Here is a 27,268-nt window from a genome sequence, read left to right on the forward strand (position 1 = left end):
TCTGCTCCCACATGTTTCAGCCATTGCACCCAGACTCTCAGCACCGCGCCATGCCGGCGGGAACGGCAGAAGCGCCGTTACCAATCCCCTCAAACTTGTAGCCTTTCATGATGCCGCCTTTACTCGCTGGCACACCGACCCCCCACCCACTTCATAATCATGGCTTGATTTGCTGCCCAATAGTAATTGCTAAAGTTCGGCAGCTTCAACACGCCCTCCCCTCCGCTACGCTCCACCATCACCTTTTTTACTCGTGTGGTCTTGCCCACCCATACAAAGCCAGAGATCACCTTGTTTACCCATTTTAAAAAGGCCCATGAAATAAACATTCCGAGGCACTGCAAAACAAACAAGAATCTCTGGAGGACGGTTATTTTCACTGTCTACCACCCCAGCCAGTGATAGTGGGAGCATGTCCCAGCTTCGGAGGTCTTCCTTCATTTGGTGCACCGGTCGGGTCAAATTTAGCTTATGTATCCGTTCCCATTCCCATGCCACCTGGATACATAGATTTTTTTTTTTTAGATTACCCAATTATTTTTTCCAATTAAGGGGCAATTTAGCGTATCCAATCCACCGCCAACTGCTCGCCTTTAACAAATCCCGCCATGTAGACCCCACTCACCTCCGAAATGCAGTCTTCTATTCTTGAGGACAGGATTTTGGCCAACAGTTTTGCGTCAATATTTAATAATGAGTTTTGTTTGTCGGATCAGCATAGCTTGGGGTCCTTCCTCCACATTAGGATCAGTGAAATAGTGGCCTGTGACATCGTCAGCGGAAGCATCCCTCGCTCCCTTGCCTCATTAAATTCCCTCATCAGCAGCACACTCAGCATCCCAGCGAACGTTATCTAAATCTCCATTCGGTACCCGTGCGGTCCCGGGGCTCAGCTGACTGTATGCTCTTCAGCCCTTCTACTATTTCTTCAATCCCTATCGGGGCCCCAAGCCCTTCCACCAGCCCTTCCTCCACCTTCGGGACTCCAGCCCCCGTAAGAATTACCTCATCCCTTCCGGCCCAGCTTACGATTCCGACTCATACGGCCTGCTATAAAACTCACTGAACGCCCTTTTAACCCCTGCTGAATCTCCGAACAAGTTCCCGTCTCTGCCTTTCACTTACCAATATCCCTGGCTGCCTACCTCTTTCTGAGCTGCTGCGCAAGAGTTCTGCTGGCCTTCTCTCCATACTCATATCTGTCCCCCTGGCCTTTCTCAGCTTCTCTACCACCCTCCCTGTGGTTAACAAGCCAAACTCCGGCTGTAGCCTCCGTCCCTCTAAAAGCCCTGCCTATGGTATCCGCATATCTCCAGTCGACCTGAAGTATTTCCAATATCAGTCGATTCGTCCCTGCTCTATCTACCTTCACCCTGTGGCCCCATTTCGAAATCAGCTCCCCTCTGACAACCACCTTCAGCACCCCGCATACCATTGTTGCTGAGACTTCCCCCTTGTCATTAACGTCCAGATAGTTGTGGATGCATTTCCTAACCCGCCCACACACCACCTCATCCGCTCGCAGCCCGACATCCAATTTCCAATGTGAGCGCTAGCCACAATCTTTGCTCACCAGTATGTCTAAGCGTTGCATGATCCTAGACCGTGATCGCAAAGTACTCAATGTCCACTAAACCCGTCAGTAAAGCTCTGTTCAAGATGAAAAATTCGATCCGTGAGAACACTTTATTTACGTGTCAGTAGAAAGAGAACTCCTTCACTCTCAGCCGCCCAAACCTCCACTCCCCCATCTGCTCCAAAAGCTCTTTTAGCTCATTTGCCATTGCTGGTATCCTGCCTGTCCTTGAGCTCGTCTAGCCTTGCTTCAATTACTGTGTTGAACTTCACCCCCCTCCGCCCCGACACCATTGACCAGCTTATGCGAGTCCATTTCCGGAATCTTCCCCAACCTCATCCTTATAAACTACACATCATCCTAGTTTGGCGCGTAGACATTAACGAAAACCACCGACAGCCGTTCCAGCTTCCTACTAACCATGATTACCGACATCCCACATCCACAACTATTCTTCACGCCTCGAATAGCACTCGCTTATAAATCTGGATCACAATCCCCTAGTTTTGGAGTCGTGCCCGGAATAAAATACCTCCCCGACCCATCCCTTCCTATGTCTAGCCTGATCGATTACCCTAAGTTGCATCTCCTTTAACATTGACATGTCCGCCTTCAATCCCCTCAAGTGCGCGAACACTCGTGCACTCTTAACTAGCCCATTTATCCCGCTAACGTTCCACGTGATCAGCCTGGTCAGAGGGCTTCTTGCTCACCCCACTTCCCCTCCGCTGATGAGCCATCACTTTTCTTAGGCCTGTCCAGCACACCCGCAGGCCTGTCCCTAGGCCGCCTCAGTCCTCGACCCTCCTTTGTCCCTCAGTAACAGTCCGTCCCCCGTCAACACAGCAATTCACCTCCTCCAACCCCCCCTCCCCCCACTGACAGCACGGTTAAAACTGCCCCTTTGAAAATGCATTAAATCTGCGCACCCCCCACTGTGCTTCTGTGAGCCAGCCTGCCCAGCGAGCTTGGTAGCACCTGCCCATGGCGCCAACCATTTTCCCACATATTGTTCCCCCCCCCCTCCTCCGCTCGGGCACACATATGCAAAAGATAACATTCCCAGCCCAGTTAACCGACAGAAACCAAAAGAAAAGAGAAACCCCACATCGAAAATCCACCCCTCCATTCCTCACCAGTAGAAATGGTAACTTTAACTTACAAAAAGCACGGTAGCTCCAGGATAGATAGAGAAGGCGTTAACAATATAGTGAAAAGGGCAGCACGGTGGCCTAGTGGTTAGCATAACCGCCTCACGGCGCTGTGGTGCCAGGTTCGATCCCGGCTCTGGGTCACTGTCCGTGTTGAGTTTGCACATTCTCCCCGTGTCTGCGTGGGTTTCGCCCCCACAACCCAAAAATGTGCAGAGTAGGTGGATTGGCCACGCTAAATTGCCCCTTAATTGGAAAAAATAATTGGGTAATCTAAATTTATAAAAAAAAAAAATAGCAATATAGTGAAAAACAAAACCATTTTTACGTGAACACTGCAGCAAAGTTCAAACACCACAGTCCCCTGCCAGCCTCGTGCGACTCAAAATAGAAGTATTGCTCCTAACAGGTGACCCAAAGTCGGGCCGAATACAGCAGTCCAAACTTCACCTGCTTCTTGAAAAGGGTCGACTTTTCTTGGTTGAATCCTGCTCTTCTCCTGGCTACGTCCACGCTCAGATCTTGGTAAATTCGCAGGGTAATTTTGTCCCACTTACAGCTCCGTTTCTTCATGGCCCGCCAAGGAATACACTCCTTATGCAGGTATATGTTCAATCTCACCACCATAGCTCTAGGGGTGGGGGGGGGGGGGGGTGTCTTCTACCCGCGGCTACTTCGCCAGTGTTTCGTGCACCCTGTCCATCTCCAAGAGACGGGTGAACTCCCCACCCCCATTAACACCCAGATTAACTTTCAGAGCATACCAACTATATTTGCGCCCGCAGCCGCTCCTTTGGAACCCTCCGGGAGACCACCAATTCTCAAGTTCTGCCAGCGGCACCTATTCTCTAGATCCTCCTGCTTCTCATTGGGCCTTGTCTGCTAGTCTCTCAGCATCCTCCCCTCATCCTCCATTGCTTATGGTGTTCCTCGTGCTCGCTCTGTGCCTTCTTCACTTTCAGGTTTTCCCGATATTGAGCATCCAGTCGTTGTTCCAGCCGAGCAATCGATTCCTTAATCGTGTCCAAACATTCCTGGTTCTGCTTGGCGAAGCCCACTTGGATAAATTAAATCACTGCTCCGTGGACCCCTGGGTCCTCGAGCCAGAACTCAGCTGGTCCGCAATGCTATTTCCCGCTGCCGCTTCAACTGTCGTTGGGAGAGTTGAAATCGTCGAATATAATTACCCTATTACTATTTTCAAACACCCATGTGATTTGCGTAAATAATTATTCCACGATTTTCCATGACTATCTGGAGGTCGGTAATAAAAAGCTAACAATGTGCCTATCTATTTATTATTCCGAGGCCCTAACCCCAACTCGCAGCTTTGAGATCTGCTATCATGAATTAACCCTTCAAATATTGAACTATAGAAGACCATATTTGAAAGCAAAATCAATTGAGGCCATACCTTTGCTGAAACAATGACTTACAATTCAATCTAGTTTGAAAAATACCCAGCAGGACCTACACAGCAGTTAACTGCATCCTTTTTAAACTCCCAGCCTACCTCACACTCCTTGAAGAGAGGAAGGAAATGAAGGGAGCACCTCATGACCTCATCACTGAACTCCATCAGTCACAAGATTACCACGTTATCACTGTACTGCAGCCAGAAGGCAGCACTGGAAGATTGCCGAGTTTTACTGTCTGACTGGGTTCTAAAAGCCAGTTATCCAATTAACAGTTTAAAGCTGCAAGCAGAGCTTTCTGGAACCTGATTTAAAGCTGGTCAAAATCTCACCTTCTTCGAACTCCAACAACAACTTTTAAGTTCATTACTAAATAAAATAAAGACCAGCCAACTGATAAAGATTGACCCTTAATTGACCTGATTTTCCCTCAGTCACAGTACTACCACTTTTGCATTCTAATGCAGCCCACTTTTAGCACTCCAGTGCAATTGAAGTCAGCAATTTAAGATTGCCCTGGCGCTCTGAGGCAGCAGTGACATCCACTCTGCCATTGTGCTGGACACCATGCTTGACGGTTATTTAAAAAGAAAATAGAGTACCAAATTAATTTTTCAATTTAAGGGACAATTTACCGTGGCCAATCCACGAACCCTCCACATCGTTTTGTTGTGGGTGCGAAAGCCAAGCAGGCACGGGGAAAATATGCAAACGACACACCGACAATGATCCAGAGCCGGGTTCGAAACTGCGACGTCGGCTTCCTTTAATTCCAGATTTATCCTGATTTAAAATGGTACCATTTGCCATGGTGGATCTCGAACTCTGGTCCTCAGATCATAAACCTGGATCTCTGGAGTATTTGTCCAGGGAAACCAGCACTGTTCTGTTGCCTTCCCTCATTGATAATTGATCAGTTATTCACTTTAAAACTGAGATAAACATATTTCTATTGAGCAAAGACATTCAGATATATGGGCCAAAGGCAGGTATATGGAATTTGGCCAGGTATATGCAATGTCGGGACTAGCCCGAGAAGCAAAATGTGCTGCTGGTGTTCCCATGACAGATTGACAGAGTTAAAATTAAAGAAATTTAAAATTATATGTGGAGTGAATTGTGAAATATTAGTAAAATAAATTAGATGATCAAAAGAATGTATCCTGGAACGGAATCTGAAAGACAGTGTGATAGTCAAGCATTGGCAAAAGGAGATGCATAACTACTTTCCATTGAGAAAAATACATTGCCAGTAATAATGTTCAAATGGCAGGTTTCAAACGTTAGATACAGAAAAAAAAATTGACAACTCGGAGGTGAAAGAAATGTAATGTGTCGACAAAGTCTATGCATACTGAACTTCGAGTTAATACATCCACACTAATATTCCATATCAAAGTTTAATACAACTGAGTATACAATTAATAATCTCGATGGGAATTAAAGTGGAAAAACGTTTTCTGATCTTCTGTTGAGAGGAATTTTAGTAATTAGATATCAGTCACATAGAGGGAAATATTTGTATAAATCCGGTATATTTCTGGCAATTAATCGAAAGTGCAGTTGTGAGTTTTGTAGCTTCATATTATTCCTTTTTTAAAGAACATACTTAAATGTCTATTACATGATGTACATCTGCACAACAGTAGCAAAAATATATGTCAATTCTTCAGCAGAAAACTGCAATGAATATTGCAGGAGTGCCGCTCAAAGGACGAAGAAGAAATGATGGCAACTCATGTTTTGCAAAGCCATTTACTGAAATACTTGCTTCCTACTTTATGTCTGAATAAAACTGACGTTTAAGATCATGATGATACAGCGCCAGATGCCAATCAATATGCAATGATGGAATATGAAGTTGTCTACTTTGGTGGCAGATTGTGCAAAAAACAAAACAAAACACTAGTAGATAATTCCGTTGGAGGAAAACTGGGAAATGCCCCACCGAGTAATACGTGGAAAAGCAAAATGGTTTGAAAATGAACGAGTAAAAATTGTAAACCAAGAGAAAACTACAAATCAACGAATGCAACTGTAATGATGGACGCGAAATAGAACGGGGATGAAAGAGTGAAACAATGATTTGCAGATGGAAGACATGATGCAGTACATTACCCGGAATTCCAACGAGAGCAAGTACAGGGTAGTAAATTCGTTCTATCTGATAAATCACTGGAAGACCCATCGAATACGAAATCACAATACCGATCTATGGTGCTGCATGCAAGGCACTCGTTGAGCGAATGAGTTCGCTTTCCAACGCACTTTGTAGTTATAGCAAAGGAAAACATCAAGGGAATAAATTAGGGATTTGTGCATGGTCAGGTGCAATAGTTACAGTCAAGGAAACACACAGACTGAAACAAGCACTCGAAATGTGCTTTATAAAATTCAATATATCCAGTCAAATAGTTAACGTGACATAATGGTGGTTATATTGAGGTAGTTCAGAGGCTGGCACAGACGTACGAGTTAAAGTGACTTCAAATTCACAAGCAAGAACGTGTTGAATTCAGAAAAAATATAATTTGGAATGAAATGCTAACATATATTCGAGTTTCTGAAAATGATTCAGGTTGACCCGAGAACCAGGTAGTTAAATTAATATATTTGATGAAAGTGCAGGTGGCTGCAAATAAAATTTAAACATCAATGTGACTGTCTCTTGCAACTCTAAACTGCAGAACATGCACATTTGGATTAACTATTGTAATCAAGCCTCAGAAGTTTAATCTCATAACATTGGATCTAGCTTTTACAATGAGTCATCGGACTCGAAACGTCAGTTATTTTCTCTCCCTACAGATGTTGCCAGACCTGCAGAGGTTTTCCTGCATTTTCTCTTTCGTTTCCGAAGATAAATAAGGGGCACCAAGTGAATAATCAAACTTAGGTCGGACAACGGTTTACACATGTCTGAAAAAACTTGAAGATTCTACACCCATAGAAGCCAGGATCAGGAATTAATCTTGAAGCAGTGTGACATAGACAATACGCGTATATTAATATATATCACCATTTCTGCTATAGGTTGGATCCAAAGGTGTTTATTCCCAGCTGTCATGTTGTTAGAGTGGTCTACAGTGCGTTGTGATAGCCCCTTTACAGTCAATAATTAAGGGGGGAATTCTCCAGCCATTGTGATTTATTTTAAGGCCGCCAGCGCACCCTCGCCTGCGGGAATTCCTGACGGAGTGGGGTAGTTTCAATGGGAAATGCATTGGCAAGTGCCAGGAGTATAAACCCAGGCGCCAGTGAATGGGTGCCCCTCAGAAAAACACGCGGCTGGGGGACCCGATATTCCACCTTCAGACAGCAGTGTAATTCAGAGTCCGGAATCCACCAGCAGTTGCAATTTCCGTCGGATGCGGTTTTCCGGTGCGTCGAAACTCTCAAACAAGAGGTGGGACGATACAGTCCAGCTGCCAGCGAAGGGTCTCAGCCGAGAAACAAGCGGCTGGCGGACGCGAGGATCCCGCCCATCGTCAGATGAATGATTTGGGGACGATTCTCCTTTGAGCAGATCGTAAACGTAATACAAACTTACTCTTCCCAAGTTAAACAGCGTTGCGTAATTAATGGCCCATAAGATCTGTTCCTTTTTTGCTTTTGCGGGGATTCGGCGCCTCTCATGTGGAATGATGGCGCAAGGCCAGACTCAAAGACTAGAGGACGCCAGACATCAACTACAGGCCAGAATATTTCTGCCCGTTCATCTAAGGATGCTGGCTAACTCGACTGAGTTGAAATGAAAGTGGCAGAACTAACTTAGCCCAATTGCCCCGATCTGAATTAAAAGTGGCTGTACGAACTGGTCGACGTTCCCCCATCTGTGGTAAGCTATGACGCTTTATATTGCACTTTACTTTGGGCCGGGATCATAAGATCATAAGACATAAGAACTAGGAGCAGGAGTAGTCCATCTGGCCCCTCGAGCCTGCTCCGCCATTCAATGAGATCATGACTAATCTTTTGTGGACTCAGCGCCACTTTCCGGCCCGGACACTATAACTGATAATCTCTGTATTCTTAAAGAACATATTTATCTTTATCTTGGAGAAGAGGCAGGATTCTGCAGTAGCCAGGCTGCGTTTTTCTCAGCGGCGGGCCCTTCACTGTCGGCGGGATTCTATCTGCTGTTGGTGGTCAATGGAATCTCCCACTGAAATCACCCCACACTACTGGGAAACACGCCGGCGGAGATGCGCTGCCGGCCGCAAAAGTGAATCCTCACAAATTCCCGCCCATGCATTTTGTTGGGTTAATGTTTTAGAATGTTAATTTATAGTGTTTGCAGTCATGTTTAAAATGCTAATAAAAGTAAATACATATGTTTGAAAAATTTGATTGGTCATGGAGCAGGTAATTCCATCTACAGCTTCACGAATAAAATTAGTTTGGAGACAGAGATTGTGAGAGAACGATTTATTAAAAACGTTGGTGTGTCATGAGGCTGTTAGTTCCATCAAAAGAACTGTAATGGATAGAAAGTGTGTATACAATTTTCTATCACTTCCGAACGAGTATATTGTCCACAGAAGATACTCTTGTTACAGGAAACGGGTTCTCTGGGTCCTTGCGTGGCTGATGAGACCGATCGGAGAATCAATTCTTTGACAACACATGAGCACATTGTACTTTACGGTCATGGACGATATTCATCAGGAGTAATGTTTGTCAACGGCAGGGCATAGATCGGTGGAAAGATCAAGTGTCCAGCTTTCAGGCTGGACCTCTGGCAGATATCGTGAGGAAAATAAATCAGCAAATTCACTTGACAAATCTCTTATCATTCATTGAAGTAACAATATCTGACCTTGTCAACGTTAGCGGATATTCCCACACAACCGCTTCACGCAGTCTATCGTGTGGAACTATTACTGTGCAGTGTAAGACTTATTAAACAATTCCTGTTCACAACCCAGTGAAGAGGTATGAAACACAGTGCGCCAAGAACAGCCTAATTGGATGGCACATGGATCTGGAATATCATTATGACCTGTCGAAAATATCGACCTCCGAGTAAGACTTTAAACTGAAAATGGAACTGGTAACAACACAGTAACATTTATCCAGTTTTACTTCTGCAAGGATAGTGACCACTACGATCAAAGGTCGTACCCAAGAACGCTCTGACACATAAAAGGGATGTTGAGATCTTTATTCACCAAAAAGAAGTATCCCCCACGGGTAGTGACATGGATAATTTTTGAGCCATTCTGTTTACTTTGACTAAGACAAAGGGATCATTTCGATACAAAAGAGGGATGATTAGATGACGTCACTGCATTCTGCGGTAATGCTGCAGAGATATGTAGATTAGCAACACAAAAGCCGAGGTGATCACTTGACGTCATCGCGCTCCGTGGTACTGCTGTAGGTAAATGGTGTGTGTGTCACAATATGAAGAGGAGGGTAATCTCTTCAGGAATCCATTTTAAATTCCAGACAGTGTTATCAACTTACAAGGAGCCACTTGTCTACAGACTGAATCAATGAGGTAGCGGCAGCATTTTATGGCACACTCTAAATCTTTATTTCAAGTATCCCAACATGCTCTAGTTTAGGTTCTTCAAATTCTTTTTCCAGAAACCCATTTTTACCAACCGCCCATCCTTCCAGACCCAGCCTGGCCGATATTCGCGACACACGCAGGCCGAGCTTCAAGACGCACCATTTTCTCTCATCTTGTTTGCTGCTGACAAAAATGGAGGACATGGTAATGGATTCATTTCTCCCCCACCCCCCTAATGCGCTCCTCCCTGGAACCTATCGGATGAAGGTGACTTCCTGTGTCCGAAAGTGTGGAGTCTCCATCTGTCCAAAGATCTGCATTTTTTTCAGTTCAATATTACCAAACAGCCGCCCCCACTTGTAAAAAAAATAAAAGATTAAAATAAATGAAAACAAATAAATGAAAAAAAATAAAATGAATAAAATAAATGAATAAAATGAATAACCCCCCGCCCCGGAACTAATAAAACAAAAAGCTGCGACCGTTTAAATAAAAGCGACCGCACTACGCATGCGTGTACGTTCACCAGTGAGCACAAGCATAGTTTTCCGCACGCGAGCCGCTGACCTGCCACGCATGCGCAGTGCAGTAGCTAATTTTTTACATGATGGCGGCCTTTGTTAAGGCCGCTTGCAGCCGGCGTAAATAACAGCCTGCTATTGCGGTTGCTGCGTGCAGACTTCCGCGATCCGGAGCGCCGTGACGGATGGCTCCCCGACCCTCTCGATACCCTCCCGCGACCCACTATCGCGTTCGACCATGCTTCCTTTTGTTGGTCATTTATCCACATTTCCTCCTTTTGTCATATATTTATGAAAACAGTATTCTGTTATCATTCTATTAAGTTCAGTTAGTTAAGGGTCTTCTGGGGGTATTTCAACAGTTAGGGCCATTATGGTGGGCAGGGAATCTATGATCCTGGTTGCCGTGTGGCAGCAACTTTTTATGGCGATTCCAATGAAGCAGCTGCAAACGCCTGCATCAACTATTAGGATAATGCCTGGGAATATGGGCTTGCCCAGGCCTCCTAAAAAAACATCCAGCCAATTATGCAAACCTCCCCGTGGAGACCCACACCCATAATGTATTTTTGCTGCCTCCTTCCTGATGTGGGAAGCTAGGTTTGTAATATATTCTGAAACGCCTAGTATATGGCTGCAGCATTAAGACCCTATTAGGGTACAAGTTGCTCATTTATCTGGAAGCAGGAAATCTAAGGGCATCCTATTCTGAAGAGTTGTGGTTCGTGTGGCAACCAATTCGGCGTGATTTCGTCCAATGCTTCAGCAGTGCTATTTGCCGTCACCTCTATCACTGATACAGGGTTTATTGATTCCCGGGCTAGGTTTCCTGCTCCAAATGGTGGGAACATGGTGTCACCCGATGTCGGGGTTGTATAGTTACATTGTGTGCCTTGTGTTGCCCTATTATGTATTTTCTTTATTTCCTAATGTTTTAATGTACTCAATGATCAATTGAGTTGCTCGCAGAACAAAATGCTTTTCACTGTGCTTGGAACACGTGACAATAAACAAAATCCAATCCAATCCGAATGGTCAATTCAGCTGATGCCACTCCCCTGCCTTCTCAGCAGAACCCTGGACATACGTCATTTCAGTTAATGATTTCATTCCCTTTTGAACCTGCCTCAACCACACGGTTCAGGCAGTGCATTCCAAATTCGAACAACTCGCTGAGTCCTGACACTTCCACTCATATTGTTTTGGCCAATTGTTTAAAATGTGCAGTGACTCATCCTTTCACTGGTGGAAACGATTTGCACCTATCTATTCTGTCTCGACCACTCATAATCTTCTCTCTCCCTTTACAGACTCTTAGCTCTAACAGGACCTTGCCCTTCCATGTTTTGCTATATGCTTGACAGTGTCCTTGTAATATCCAACATGAAGCCTACAGGGATGAATCAATACGCCTCTCCGTCAGCTGTGCAATAAACTTCGTTTATTTTCCCCTGTAGGTTTGGACGCCTCTGTGCTCACTAAATGACAGCATCAGTTGTTGCCGTTTCCTTCTGCAGGTGGTGGTTCACCAGGATATTCCAATCACCTGCCGTCAGTCATACTGGCAGTATAGATCACCGAACCAATCGGAATTTGGGTTTTTATGCATGCACCTCTGTTAACTTTGGTAAACTTTAATGAGGAAGAACATGTAAACCATAGATTAGCTCAGGCGGCTTGGCCGTTGGCTATGCTATGTTTACGACCAAGGGTAGCTGAAAGTTATTGTGATTTAGTACTGATCATAAACAGTTGTTGTTCCATTTGCCTTCAGAAATAGCTTACAGATTTCTGACAGAAACTTCAATAACTATTACCTCAGCAACATTTATCCGGTTCGCCAGTGGAAATAACTCAGAGGAAACAGACTGGGATCTCCGTTTGAGATAACAGATCATGTGCTATCTGAAGTTCTCGATGAATGAGGTTTTCAATAAACTAAAACTCTGTTTACGATATCCATTGATTCTATGTCTGAGACCAAGCAAATGGAGGACAGGAAATTACCGCAGGCGTGCTAATCTGGTTTCGACAACTGGAGTGTTCCGCTTTTATTTTCAGGAGACACGTGAACTAATAGAGGACTAATATAGAGATCAAAAGCAGATGCTAACATAATTATTTATCTTATGAAGTTTGGTGCCGGCGTTGGACTGGGGTGAGCACAGTAAGAAGTCTTACAACACCAGGTTTAAGTCCAACAGGTTTGTTTCGAATCATTAGCTTTCGGAGCACTGTTCCTTCCTCAGGTGAATGAAGAAGTGGGTTCCAGAAACATATATATTTTGAATGCGAGTCTTTGCAGTTAATTAAGTCTACAGGTGCAGGCGGTGCAACTGGAGAGAGGGATTATCACAGGTTAGGAGGTGTTTATAATCTCAAGGCAGGACAGTAGTAGGATTTCGCAAGCCCAGGCCAGATGGTGGGGAGTGGGAGGAGTGGAGGGGGGGGGGGGAGGGATGGAGGACGGGGGGGCGGGGGGTAGGGGTGAATGGTGGAGGCCGTACTCATGTGAGCGGAACTTAGCTATATGTTTCTGCTCGTCATTTCAGCGCTGTGACGCGTCCTAAAGACCAGCTTGAAATGAAACGAAAATGAAAATCGCTTATTGTCACGAGTAGGCTTCAATTAAGTTACTGCGAAAAGCCCCTAGTCGCCACATTCCGGCGCCTGTCCCGGGAGGCTGGTACGGGAATCGAACCGTGCTAGCTTGTTAAGCTAGCTATTTAGCTGAGCGAGCTAAACCAGGCCCTACCAACAGTGCTGGCTTGAGACAATTCACACCACTTTAACCTGGGGTTATCCCTATCTATGGATCTGTAAAGACTTAATTAACTGCAAATGCTCGCTTTCTAAGAATTTTCTGGCATCTTTGAATTTGTCTATATATATGTTTATTGATCATACCTCTTCACTCACCTGAGGAAGGAGCAGTGCTCCGACAGCTAGTGTTTGAAATAACATTTTGGACTTTAATCTGGTGTTGTAAGACTTCTTACTGTTTTCAAGGAAAAGCAAAGATACGCATCCCCTGATTTGCACAAAAGACTGATGTTTCATGTTCGTTGCTGACTATTTAAATAGTAGCCCTGGTTATGCAACTGAGTAATTGAAATCGGTTTTAAAAATAGAGCCAAGTGTAAATTCGGAAATAATGTCTGCTGCATCTCATACCTCTGGAACTGATCGCCTGAATATTCCTCTGAGAAGATGGCAATTGAGCCATTACCCTGCCTGCAGATGTCAGAGTCTGAAGTGAACAACCGCCTCCATACTTACAGCTCAATAAACGCGGAAGAGTTTGGCTGAGTCCGCAACCGATCTTCCAAAGGTAACCTGGGTGGATCTTCATTTCCACACAGTATTCAGTTGCCACGGCAATTGCTGATTTCACAGACAAAGCGAGCAACTGCAGTAAATCGAGCGATTTCAGAGGGTAAACGTCTCAGTTCGCCAAGCGGGGCACAGCATAGCGAAGTTCCTCGTTAGAATAGTGGTTAGTATCCCCGCCTATTACGCAGCGGTCCGGCGTTCAACTCTCTGACGCGGAGTTGGTACTTCTCCAGGAAAACGACGGTATTCCTTTTGCAACTGGCACATCTGCTGTGAAATCCGGCAAGGCACATCGCCCAAGAGATGCACTCGAGGGCGGTGTTGAGTCCGCTCTTCAAAGCTGTCCACGTCAATATGTTTGTGCACTGCGTCGGTCAGTGAACAAGACACATATCATGTTCATTTCCCACATTTTCCCGTGGAAAAGTCCAAATGCTGCCTTCGTGTCGCACGCGGTCTGCATTCGTAAAAACGTCACAATTGAAACACATTCTCCAGCGGTCACCTCAGCCAACTCGTGAATAATAAGACAATCAAGGAGCATCGGGCAGTAACTAATGGCTGCACGGCAGGAACAGAATCGCCCATGCAGGTGACCTGCATGCTGCGATATTCAACAAGGGCCTTCGAACCGAGTTGAAAATGCAAAAACTGAACGAAAAATGTAATAATTTAAAGTACCGGATCATCTCTCAACACGCACCAGACTTAATCCAAGAAATGTCTTGTAAAGTGAAGCATAGTGGAACCTTGTTAACCGTGGTTCGTGAATTCATATTTTATTCATCTTTGCTTCACTACTCTTTCCATTATAACGAATTAGTGGGAAAAAAATCTGTCTCACAATAACTGAACGTTATTGTTGTTCCATGCAGACCCCATCCCGCAGAGACTGTCGCCTCGTACCCCAAACTTCTGAAACTAATGTACCCACTGTCGACGTGATTGGTGAATTTGGAACCTGCCTATACCACCTTTCTTTATACTGTGACCTGTTGGTGAAGAAGGCCATTTAGATCAATGTGTTTTCTGGGAAAAGCAAAGATCCGCATCCCCTGATTTGCACAAAAGTCTGATGTATAATGTTCGTTGCTGATTATTTCACCTCACTGTCGATTTCGTGTCAAAGCGAACAACAATCGGTCTTCTCATTGGCTGGAAAATACACTTATGTTTAATCTAAACATGTAATTTTGACTCTTTCAGATGAAAACTAGTAAGTGAAAATAAAAGGCGTATGATAGAAAGTCTACTGGGTTAAAGTGCTGGTTATCAGTTTCCCTGGTGGTCTAGTGGTTAGGATTCGGCGCTTTCACCGCTGCGGCCCCGGTTCAATTCCCGGTCAGGGAATGACGTATTATTCACATTTGTCCACGAAACAGTAAATGTTTAATTGCAGTTCAACAGAAAATATCGCTGCCAAAATGAGTCAAGTGACGTTTGCCATACTACGTCAGAGCCACAAAGATGACAAGTGCAGCAGGTGGAGAGCAAATACCGAGTCAGGAACGAGCTGATTGGCTGAAAAGTGATTGACGCAACTGAAAATCTGGGCGGTAATGGGCTTGATTTTATTGCTCACTCAGACGCAAATATCTCCCACATCTCGGTCCAAATCTTGGCCGTTATGACAACAGGAAATTATTCAGTCCATCGAGGTCAGAGGAGCTGAATACAATTAAAGAAGCTCAAGGGAATTTCCACTCACTGAGGAATGGTGCAAATGCTAATCAGAGGTGAAGTGCGCGGAATATAATCAAGCTGTATGTTTCTGAGCCTGTGCTTGTGTGTTGTGTGGGGGGGGGGGGGGGTTGTTCCTGGTTGGAGTGATGCGGGATGGGCAGTAATCCGCTGATTGACGCTGCAGTCCCGGCGTTCTGCTGGCAGCGGGTGAATGGAGAGTTCAGCTAAAATCCTGCTGCTTGTCCCTCTCTCACCCACAGTGAAGCCAGCAAGAAATAATCTCATTCAAAAGTTGTCGACGTGTAAATTTCACATGTCTGTGAGATGAGGTATTGTATTAATGTTGAAAACCAAATCGGAAAAAGGAAGCTTTACCTCATAATTACATGATGTGGAGATGCCGGCGTTGGACTGGGGTGAGCACAGTAAGAAGTCTTACAACACCAGGTTAAAGTCCAACAGGTTTGTTTCAAACACGAGCTTTCGGAGCACGGCTCCTTCTTCAGGTGAATGGAAAGGCTTGTTCCAGAAATGTTTATATAGACACAGTCAGAGATGCCCCGGAATGCGAGCACCTGCAGGCAATCAAATCATCAAAGATGCAGAGAGAGAGGTAACTCCAGGTTAAAGAGGTGTGAATTGTCCCAAGCCAGTTCAGTCGGTAGGCCTCTGCAAGTCCAGGCTTGTTGGTGGGGGCCGAATGTAATGCGACATGAATCCCAGATCCCGGTTGAGTCCGCATTCATGCGTGCGGAACTTAGCTATAAGTTTTTGCTCAGCAATTTTGCGTTGTCGCGTCTCCTGAAGGCCTCCTTGTAGAATGCTGACCCGGAGATCAGAGGCTGAATGTCCTTGACTGCTGAAGTGTTCCCCAACTGGAAGGGAACAGTCCTGCCTGTTGATAGTCGCACGATGCCCGTTTATTCGTTGTCGCAGTGTCTGCATGGTCTCGCCAATGTACCACGCTTCGGGACATCCTTTCCTGCAGCGTATGAGGTAGACTACATTGGTCGAGTCGCACGAGTATGCGCCGCGTACCTGGTGGGTGGTGTTTCCACGTGTAATGGTGGTGTCCATGTCGATGATCTGGCATGTCTTGCAGAGATTACCCTGGCAGGGTTTTGTGGTGTTGTGGTTGCTGTTCTGAAGGCTGGGTAATTTGCTGCAAACAATGGTTTGTTTGAGGTTGCGCGGTTGTTTGAAGGCCAGTAGTGGGGGTGTGGGGATGACCTTGGCAAGATGTCCATCCTCGCTGATGATGTGTTGGAGGCTGCGAAGAAGATGTCGTAGTTTCTCCGCCCCAGGAAAGTCCAGGACGACGAAGGGTACTCTGTCAGTGTCATAATTACAGAGGAGTGAATTTTAATGTTTTTGACCGGAATTAATCAGGGCAGTTGGTGTCTGTGCAGCAAACGTGATAGTTTCACTTCAGAAAAAGATCAACCAGAAATAGAAACAATTGAAATTTTGATCGAAACTTAATTTCGAAATGATTAACAATCAATGTTTTTGAAAAATTGAAGTGTGTTATTGCGGATGAATGTGCGCCGGATGTTGTGTTGTAAGTTTCACAGCTGTCACAGTGAAAAGGTTGGTGGGTTTGGGAAATAGGAAGTTACACATGAGCAGCTTGTGGGACAATTTCACCTCACTGAAGATTTCATTTTCCAGCGAACCGCAATATTGCGACTGTCTGAAGATGTCAATTTTGTTAATTCTAAACATGTCATTTCGTATATAAGAACAAAGTTACAGCACTGGAATTGGCCCTTCGGCCCTCCAAGCCTGCGCCGACCCATATCCTTTATCTAAACCTGTTGCCTATTTCCCGTGGATCTATTTCTCTATGTTCCACTCCCGTTCATATATTTGTCCAGATGCATCTTAAATGATGCTGTTGTGCCCGCCTCTACCACCTCCGCTGGCAAAGCATTCCAGGCACCCACCACCCTCTGCGTAAAAAACTTTCCAAGCACATCTCCCTTAAACTTCCCCCTCTCACCTTGAAATCGTGACCCCTTGTAATTGACACCACCACACTTGCAAAAAACGTGTTGCTGTCAACCATGTCCTTACCTCTCATAAGTTTGTAGATCTCAATCAGTTCCCCCCTCAACCTCCGATTTCCAACGAAAACAATCCTAATCTACTTTCTTCATAGCTAGCACCCACCATGCCAGGCAACATCCTGGTGAACCTCGTCTGCACCCTCTCTAAAGAATCCACATCCTTCTGGTCATGTGTGTAGCCACCTAAGATGGACACTGGGCTACCAAAATGGAGAACTGCTAAGGCTGTAGGGAGAAAACTGTTTTAGCCAGGACAAGCAGTTTGCAAAAGGCTAATTAGCATTCTGCACGTATCGAAACCAGTTTATGGCCAGGTGCAAGATCTCAACCAAAGGTGTAAATGGCAACAACGCTTTGCATAGTAATGAGGCGATCCAGACCTGGGCCCACACAATAGAAACATTTGGGTTTGAATGGATACTTTGAGTGGACGCTCAGACGAAACGGCACCAGAAGTATCCATCACAAAGGACCCTAGAGACCGCCCCACCCATCGAGAAGAAACCCTCAGATTAGGGGATTTGTAAGAAGTCGATTGGGAAATGACCCAATCGATACATGGCAGGTAAAGGCCCGCCCCGAAGAGGCACGGACATTGGTGGACCTATAAAGGTATAAAGGCACATGGTTCTGTCTGTTTTTGTGCTCCGGCTTGGACTGCTGTTTTGACTCCGGCCCAGATCTGCTGTTGCATCCTGACTCCGACTCCAGCCTCCAGATCCTGTCTTTCATCACCGGCCGTTGAGCACCAGCCATCGTTCAGTAAGTGCCAAAACGACGCTCGCTACGTGAACCCGGCATTGCTTATACTCTATCCGACTATTAGTGAACAGAAGGTGCAGTCCAGAAATGAACAAAGGCCTTGTCCCCTGACCTTGCTGGTTCCTACTTAGATAAGTATTTAGTCGTTTAATAGTATAAATAAGTATTAGTCTTTAGCGTATGCATGCGTATTTATTATATTTGTATAATAAATATCAATCGTTTGAACTTACTAATCGCTGTATAGTTTTATTACTTTGAACCTGACCTTGATATACTTGTGAGGTGTCTAAATACGGCACCTGGCGACTCCGAGCTGAAATTACATACTCAGAGCTGTAGTAGTGTTAAGCACACGGCCTTTAAACGGAGGCGTGTTAATACACTCCAATAAACGCGTAATACACTTAAGTAAAACGTGCAACATGTGGTGACCAGAACTGCACGCAGTATTCCGAATGTATCCTAACCAAATTCCTAGACAACTGTAACATGACCTGCCCACTCTTGTACTCAATACCCCGTCCGATGAAGGCAAACATGCTGTATGCCTTCTTGACCACCCTATCGACCTGTGTTGTCACCTTCAGGGTACAATTGACTTGAACTTCCAGATCTCTCTTAACGTCAATTTTCCCCAGGACTCATCATTTGACCATATACTATGCTCCTGAGTGAGATCTTCCAAAATGAATCACCTCGCATTTGCCTGATTGAACTCCATCTACCATTTCTCTGCCCAACTCTCCTATCTATATATATTTTGCTGTATTCTCTGATAGTCCTCCTCGCTATCTGCAACACTAATCTTAGTATCATCTGCAAACTTGCTCATCAGACCACTTATACCTTCGTATGGATTCTGTATGTATATCATAAAGGGAGCACGGATCCCTGTGGAACACCACTAGTCACCTTTCTCCATTTTGAGACATTTCCTTCCAACACTACTCTCTGTCTCCTGTTGCCTAGCTGGTTCTTTTTCCTTCTAGCTAGTACACCCTGAACCCCATACGACTTAATTATTTGCATCACCCTGCCATGGGAAACTTTATCAAACGCCTTACTAAAGTCCATGTATATGACATTTACAACCCTTCACTCATCAATTAACTTGGTTACTTCCTCAAATAATTCTATTAGGTCTGTAAGACATGACCTTCCCTGCACAAAACCATGCTGGTTATCACTGATAAGTCTATTTTCTTCCAAATATGAATGGATCCTATCCCTCATTATCTTCTCCAACAGTGTGCCTACCACTGACGTTAAGATCACATGTCTATAATTCCCTGGATTATCCCTGCTACCCTTCTTAAACAAAGAGACAACATTAGCAATTCTCCAGTCTTCCGGGACATCACCCGTGCTCAAGGATGCTGCAAAGATATCTGTTAAGGCCCCAACTATTTCGTCCCTCGCTTCTCTCAGTAACCTGGGATAGATCTCATCCTCTCCTGGAGACTTGTCCACCTTAATACCTTTTAAAGTACCCAAAATTTCCCCCTTCCTTATGCCGACTTGACCTAGCGTATCTAAACATCCATCCCTAGCCTCAACACCCGTCCTGTCCCTCTCCTTGTCGAATACCGATGCAAAGTCATTAAGAATCTCATCCATTTCCTCTGACTCCACGCATAAAATCCCTCCTTTGTCTTTGAGTGGGCCAATCCTTTCTGTAGTTACCCTCTTTCTCCTTATATACGAATAAAAAGCTTTGGACTTTTCCTTTACCCTGCTAGCCAAATATATTTCATGACCCCTTTCAGCCCTCTTTATCTATGTCTGATGAAAACTGGGCAGTGAAAATAAACGGCGTATGATATACTGTCTGCCTGGTTAAAATCAGTCAAGTGACATTTGTCGTTCCACGTCAGAGCCGAAAAGGTCACAAGTGCAGCAGGTCTAGAACAAATACCGAGACAGTAAGAAGCGGACAGTTATTCGCTGCAAAGTGAGAGAGATGTTGACGCAACTGAAAATCTGGGTGTTATTGGGCTGGATTTTATTGCTGACACGGCACAAATATCTCCCACATCTCGGTCCAAACCTTGGCCGTGATGACAACAAGAAACTATTCAGTCCATCGAGGTCACAGGAGCTGAATACAATTAAAGAAGCTCAAGGGAAGATCCACTCACTGATGGATTGTGTAAATGCTGATCGGAGTAAAAGGGGGCGGAATATTATCTCGCTGCCTGTTTCGGAGCCTGCGCTCGGTGTATTGGGAGGTTCCTTCTGGTTGGAGTGACCCGGGATGGGCAGCAACCGGCTGCTTGAAGTCCCCACAGTCCAGCGAACAGCAATCGGTGTTGTGATTGGCTGAAGATGTCACTTATGTTCATTCTAAACATGTCATTTTGTATATTTCAAATGAAAACTCGGAAGTGAAAATAGAAGGCGTATGATATACTGTGCCAGGTTAAAGAACTGATCGTCAGTTTCCCTGGTGGTCTGGTGTTTAGGATTTGGCGCTTTCACCGCTGCGGCCCATGTTCGATTATCGGTCAGGGAATGACGCTTTATTGTCGTCCACGAAACCGTTGAAGATTAATCGCAGTTTAACCGAAAAGAGCTCTGCCAAAATCAGTGAAGTGACATTTGTCGTTTCACGTCAGAGCCGCAAAGTCTCGTTCAGCTGGTCGAGAACAGAGAGGCATGAAGAACGGCAGTGATTGGCTGCAAAGTGAGAGAGATGTTAACGGAACTGAAACTCTTGGTGGTAATGACATTGATTTTATTGCTGACTCAAACACAAATATCTCCCAGATCTGGGTCCAAATTTTGGGCGTGATGACAACAAAACTTCAAACTGAAATTATTCAGTGCACATGGAGTCGAGCTGCATGTTTCTGAGCCTGTGCTTGTGTATTGGGAGGTTTGCTCCTGATTGATGTGTCCCCTGGATGGGCAGTAACCGTCTGATTGAAGCCGCAGTCACGGCTTTCTGCTGCTAGCGGGTGAATGAAGAGTTCGGCTAAAATCCTGCTGCTTGTCCCTCTCTCACCCACTGTGGAGCCAGCAAAAAGTAATCTAATTCAAAACTTGCCGAAGTGTACATGTCACATTGCTGTGAAATGACGTACTGTGTTAATGTTGAACAACAAATCGTAACAAGAAAGCTTTGCCACATAACTACAGAGGAGTGAACTTTAATGTTTGTGTCCAGAATTAAACAGCTGAGTTTGTGTAAGTGCAGTAAACGTGATAGTTTCACTTCAGAAAAAGAACGACAAGGAATGGAAACTATTGAACTTTTGATCTGAACATAATTCCGAAAAGGAAAAAAGAACAAAGAACAGTACAGCGCCGGAAGATGGCCTTCGACGCTCCAAGCCCCCGCCGACCATTTACCGAATTTACCGAAATTCACTCGACTCTGAGGTGGTCCCGGTGGATCGGAAAGTAGCAAACGTGACACCACTGTTTAAAAAAGGAGGTAGGCAGAAAGCAGGAAATTATAGGTCTGTGAGCTTAACTTCGGTAGTAGGGAAGATGCTGGAATATATCATCAAGGAAGAAATAGCGAGGCATCTGGATAGAAATTGTCCCATTGGGCAGACGCAGAATGGGTTCATAAAGGGCAGGTCATGACTAAATAATTTAGTGGAATTTTTTGAGGACACTACCAGTACAGTAGATAATAGGGAGCCGATGGATGTGGTATATCTGGAATTCCAGAAAGCTTTTGACAAGGTGCCACACAAAAGCTTGCTGCATAAGATAAAGATGCATGGCATTAAGGGTAAAGTAGTAGCATGGATAGAGGATTGGTTAATTAATAGAAAGCAAAGAGTGGGGATTAATGTGTGTTTCTCTGGTTGGCAATCAGTAGCTAGTGGTGTCCCTCAGGGATCCGTGTTGGGCCCACAATTATTCACAATTTACATAGATGATTTGGAGTTGGGGACCAAGGGCAATGTGTCCAAGTTTGCAGATGACACTAAGATGAGTGGTAAAGCGAAAAGTGCGGAGGATACTGGAAGTCTGCAGAGGGATTTGGATAGGTTAAGTGAATGGGCTAGGGTGTGGCAGATGGAATACAATGTTGACAAATGTGAGGTTATCCATTTTGGTAGGAATAACAGCAAACGGGACTATTATTTAAACGATAAAATATTAAAGCATGCCGCTGTGCTGAGAGACTTGGGTGTGCTAGTGCATGAGTCACAGACGGTTGGTTTACAGTTGCAACAGGTGATTCAGAAGGCAACTGGAATATTGTCCTTCATTGCTAGAGGGATGGAGTTTACGACTCGGGAGGCTATGTTGCAATTGTATAAGGTGTTAGTGAGGCCACACCTGGAGTATTGTGTTCAGTTTTGGTCTCCTTACTTGAGAAAGGACGTACTGGCACTGGAGGGTGTGCAGAAGAGATTCACTAGGTTAATCCCAGAGCTGAAGGGGTTGGATTATGAGGAGAGGTTGAGTAGACTGGGACTGTACTCATTGGAATTTAGAAGGATGAGGGGGGATCTTATAGAAACATTCAAAATTATGAAGAGAATAGATAGGATAGATGCGGACAGGTTGTTTCCACTGGCTGGTGAAAGCAGAACTAGGGGACATAGCCCCAAAATAAGGGGAAGTAGATTTCGGACTGAGTTTAGAAGGAACTTCTTCACCCAAAGGGTTGTGAATCTAAGGAATTCCTTGCCCAGTGAAGCAGTTGAGGCTCCTTCATTACATGTTTTTAAGGTAAAGATAGATAGTTTTTTGAAGAATAAAGGGATTAAGGGTCATGGTGTTCGGGCCGGAATGTTGAGCTGAGTCCACAAAAGATCAGCCATGACCTCATTGAATGGCGGAGCAGGCTCGAGGGGCCAGATGGCCTACTCCTGCTCCTAGTTCTTATGTTCTTCTGTTCTTATGTTCTTATGACCATGTTGCCCGATTAAACTACAATCTTCCACACTTCCTGTTTCTGTATCCCTCTATTCCCATCCTATTCATGTATTTGTCAAGATGCCCCTTAAACGTCACTATCGTCCCTGCTTCCACCACCTACTCGGGAGGAGTTCCAGGCACCCACTACCCTCCATGTAAAGAAATTGCCTCGTACATCTCCTCCAAACATTGCCCCTCGCACCTTAAACCTATGCCCCCTATTAATTGCACCTTAACCCTGGGAAAATGTCTCTGACTATCCACTCCGTCTAAGCTCCTCATAATTTTGTAGACCTCATTCAGGTCGCCCTTCAACCTCCTTCGTTTCAGTTTAGTCAACCCAATCTTTTTCAAACTCTCCTCATAGCTAATGACCTCCACACCAGGAAATATGCTGGTAAATCTCTTCTGCACCCTGTCCAAAGCCTCCACAAAAAGATTAGCTATCAATGTTTTTTTAAAAAGGGAGGTTTGTTATTTGTAATTACTGAATAATGCCCTCCGTTTGTCATGTAGTAAGTTTCACAGCAGCCACAGTGATTCTCTATCTTATTCCTGTACTCTATCTTGTCATTGTTTGAAATCCCACCCACTACGGTGGTGTCATCATTAAATTTCAAAATCGTGTTAGAGTGGAATTTGGCCACACAGTCATATGTGCACAAGGAGTATCGTAGTGGGCTAAGGAAAAAGCCTTGTGGGGCACCGGTGTTGAGGATGATCGTGGAGTAATTTTTACTGATTGTGGCCAATGCGTTAGAAAGTTTAGGATCAAGTCGCAGAGGGAGGAGCCGAGGCCAAGGCCACAGCGTTTGGAGATCGGTTTCGTCGGAATGGTGGGTTTGAAGGCTGAACTGTAGTCGGTAAGTAGGAGTCTAACACAGGTGTATTTGTATGCCCGTGTTCCATGGTAGTGCAGTGCCATGGAGATGGCGTCTGATGTGGACCTGTAGCAAAGGTTGGCGAACTGTAGTGGATCAAGGCAATCCGGGAGATTGGAGTTCATTTGTGCCATCACTAAACTTTCTAAGCACCTCAAGATGATGGATGTAAGAACCACTGGACGATAGTCATTAAGGCACACTGTTTGGATTTCATTTGGTACATGGATGACGGTCGGCTTCTTGAAGCATATATGGACCTCAGATTGCTGTAAAGAGAGATTGAAGATGTCTGCGAATGCCCCCGGCAACATCCGCACAAGACCTAAGTGCTCGTCCGGGTAAACCATCCGGGCCAATGGCTTTCCGTTGGTTAACCTTCGAGAGGGCTGATCTGACGTCTGTAGTGGTGATCTTAGAAACAAGTTCATTCGTGGCTTCTGAGTTGGAGGGCTGGCTTTCGCTGACTTCTTGCTCAACGCGGGCATAGAGTGCGTTGAGCTCATCAGGGAGGGGTGCATTGGCGCCGGCCATTTGACATGCCTTCATCTTGTAGCCTGTTATGTATTGCAGAGTTTGCCATAGACGGTGGGGATCCGTGTGGCTAGCCTGGGACTCGAGCTTGGTCCGTTATTGTCTTTTGGCATCTTTGATGGATATCTTAAATCATATCTGTCTTTGTTGTAGAGGTCAGGGTCACCTTACTTGAACGCCTCAGACCTAGACTTTAGCAAGCAGCGGATATCCCTGTTCATCCAGGGTTTCTGGTTGGGAAACACGCGGATTTGCTTCTTTGGCACACAGTCTTCTACACACTTACTGATGAAGTCAGTTACTGTAATGGCGTACTCGTTCAGGCTGGTCGCATAGTTTTTAAATACTAACCAGTCCACTGACTCTAAGCAGTTCCATAGGCGATCATCGATTCCTCAGACGAATAATACATGACTTTCTTTGACGGATTATACCGCTTCAGTTTTTGCTTATACGCCGGGAGCTGGAGCACAGCCTTGTGGTTTGATTTGCCAATGTGTGGGCGGGCGATAAAGCGGTAGGCGTGTTTGAAATTTGTGAAGCAATGGTCCAGGATGTTTGGGCCTCTGGTGGATAAGGTGACATGTTGATGGTAAATTGATAGTACGTGCTTGAGCTTGGCCTGATTGAATTCTCCAGCTACAGTGAACAAGGCCTCGGGATGTGTCCGTTCAAGGTTACTTGTGGTGGTGAATATTTCGTCCAGCGCGATTTTCACGTACGTATGGTAAGGGATGTATACTGCCGCCAGGATAACGGAGCACAACTCCCGCGGAAGGTAGTAGGGGCGGCATTTTAGCGTTAAGTATTCTCGATGTTGTGAGCAGAAGCTCGCCAGTGTTGCTACATCCAGGCACCATGAGGTGTTAATTAGGAGGCAGACCCCACCTCCCCTAGCCTTGCCAGAGGGCGCTGTACGGTCCAGTTGGTGGATTGAGAAGCACTCTGGTTGTTGGGCACAGTCTGGTGAAGCAGGAGTGAGCCATGTCTCCGTGAAGCAGAGCACACTACAGTCCCTCGGTTCTCATTGAAAAGTGAGTCTGGCATTACGTTCGTCTTGCTTATTTTCGAGATATTGGACATTAGCTAGGAGTAGTCTGGGCAGAGGGACTTTGGGGCCGCATTGCCTCACTCTCACCTGCAGGCCAGCACGTTTTCCACGCTTCCTGGAGTGACTGCTTCTTTTTGAGCCAAGGAGATGGTGAGAGTATGCATTGTTAAGGGTGTAGTTGGGTCCAATGAGGTTATTCACTCTTGTCCGTGTGTGGATGGAGGATTTGTTTCTCTGCTTGCGGTTCCTGTGTCAGTAGATGGGTCTGCACGGTCGAGCGTTCCGGTTCGATGTCGGGCTGTGGTTTGGCTTCAAGGTCAGTGGGTGTCCAGACCACACTCCGGTATGGATGTGTTGAAGGCCGGCAAGTGGATGCCGTCGCTGGGGTCGCGGTTGCGGATGAAGCGATGGCCGGTCCGGGTGTTCGTGCACAACACTTAACACAGCTCTGCCAACCTCTCCACACTTCAATGGATCCACGTGATTGCAGCTCCCTATGCATGTTACATGCCTTCTTCTTCTTTTTGACCAGGGCCTAAATATCCTGTGTTCGAATAACATGGGCATAACCTGAGCACTGACTTCCTCGTCCATTTCAGCTACCACATCAAGATTTTATCATGTTTATCGAACATGTTTTTCAATTCATACATTGGTGAGGATTGACTTGTATTAAAACATTTCCGCCAAGTAAACAACACTGTTGTATTTTCCCAAGGCCTTGTGGAAGACGATCTGAGTAACCTAGACGGGCTGACTGAATTCACAGTGTTACCCTCCATTTCTCTTACCACTAACAACAAATGTACTCAACTATTATGGACCATGCAATCAGCCTGAACAACTGGCATAACCAATCTCGATTCAAAGGTGATATTTTCTCCCTCCACTATTTTCCATTGTCCTTCCCTCAGCAATTTTTAGATATCCCAGCAGTACCGCACATTGTTCCACTTCATCATGGTACACAATGGGTTGCAAGTGGTTAACTGAAACTGTTTGTTCCGTGACTGGAATTAATGTCGGTCTCACTGGAACCCACCTGTGCCGCTGGAGGGATAACGACTCCTATAAATATGTCCATTAATGAGGGATAGAATCTCAGAACAACTGATTAGTATTTTACAACATTGGGTGAGAATCGTGGAATAATCGAATGAATGTTACAGCAATGAATCAGAGACAGAACAACATTCATTGGAATGTGACAGAAATGTCTGGAAATTTGAATACATCAGGTTGGAATGTTACAGCAGCCGACAGAGCTTTATCCGTGGCTCTTTACTGTCTTTTTTCATTTTACGAAAGGATGTCAGCACTATGGCGGTTCGAGTGCATACTGAAAGTTATTCAGGCTGGTTACTATCCATTTCTGGCCATCGTGGGTGTACCCAGTAAGTATTTCTCGCCGGCTGTACATGCTGTGCACGATGTTTAACTGCATTGTTTTTGTCGTTTACATTTAGACAGACTGCATCAATTGGCTTCACTTTTCGCTCACAATCTGTGGTCAAGTGTTCATTTATTACAAAATTCTCGTTGGCCAGCACATTCGGTGGCCTCTTCCAAAGCAAAAATAGCATTTGAAGTGCGTTGTGTCTGCTTCGGTCTTCAGGAATGTCTCTGTTCTCATTCTATTTACCAAACTCCTGAGACATAGCTTTGTAAATTATGTTGTTTAAAGGGTTCCTCGAGAGGCGGCAGGTGGCGCAGTGGATACCTTTGGACTGCGGTGCTGAGCACCCGGGTTTGAATCCCGGCCCTCGGTTACTGTCCATGAGGGGTTTGCACATTTTCCCCGAGTCTGCGTGGGTTTCACCCCCACAACCCAAAAGATGTGCAGGGTATGTGAATTGGCCACGCTAAATTGCAGATTAATTGGAAAAA

The 27,268-nt window shown here is 45.2% G+C and overlaps 1 protein-coding gene and 1 non-coding gene across 2 annotated transcripts in view; one reads left to right on the top strand and one right to left on the bottom strand.

Moving 5' to 3' along the window:
- LOC119959009 overlaps positions 1–27,268 on the bottom strand; it is a 478,444-nt gene that overhangs the window by 182,832 nt on the left and 268,344 nt on the right. The window lies entirely within an intron of this gene.
- On the top strand, positions 14,793–14,864 carry trnae-uuc. Its single transcript has one exon. It is a non-coding gene; the product is annotated as a tRNA-Glu (tRNA).

The sequence above is a fragment of the Scyliorhinus canicula genome, chromosome 31, assembly GCF_902713615.1.
Source record: "Scyliorhinus canicula chromosome 31, sScyCan1.1, whole genome shotgun sequence".
In the NCBI taxonomy this organism is placed as follows: Eukaryota; Metazoa; Chordata; class Chondrichthyes; order Carcharhiniformes; family Scyliorhinidae; genus Scyliorhinus; species Scyliorhinus canicula.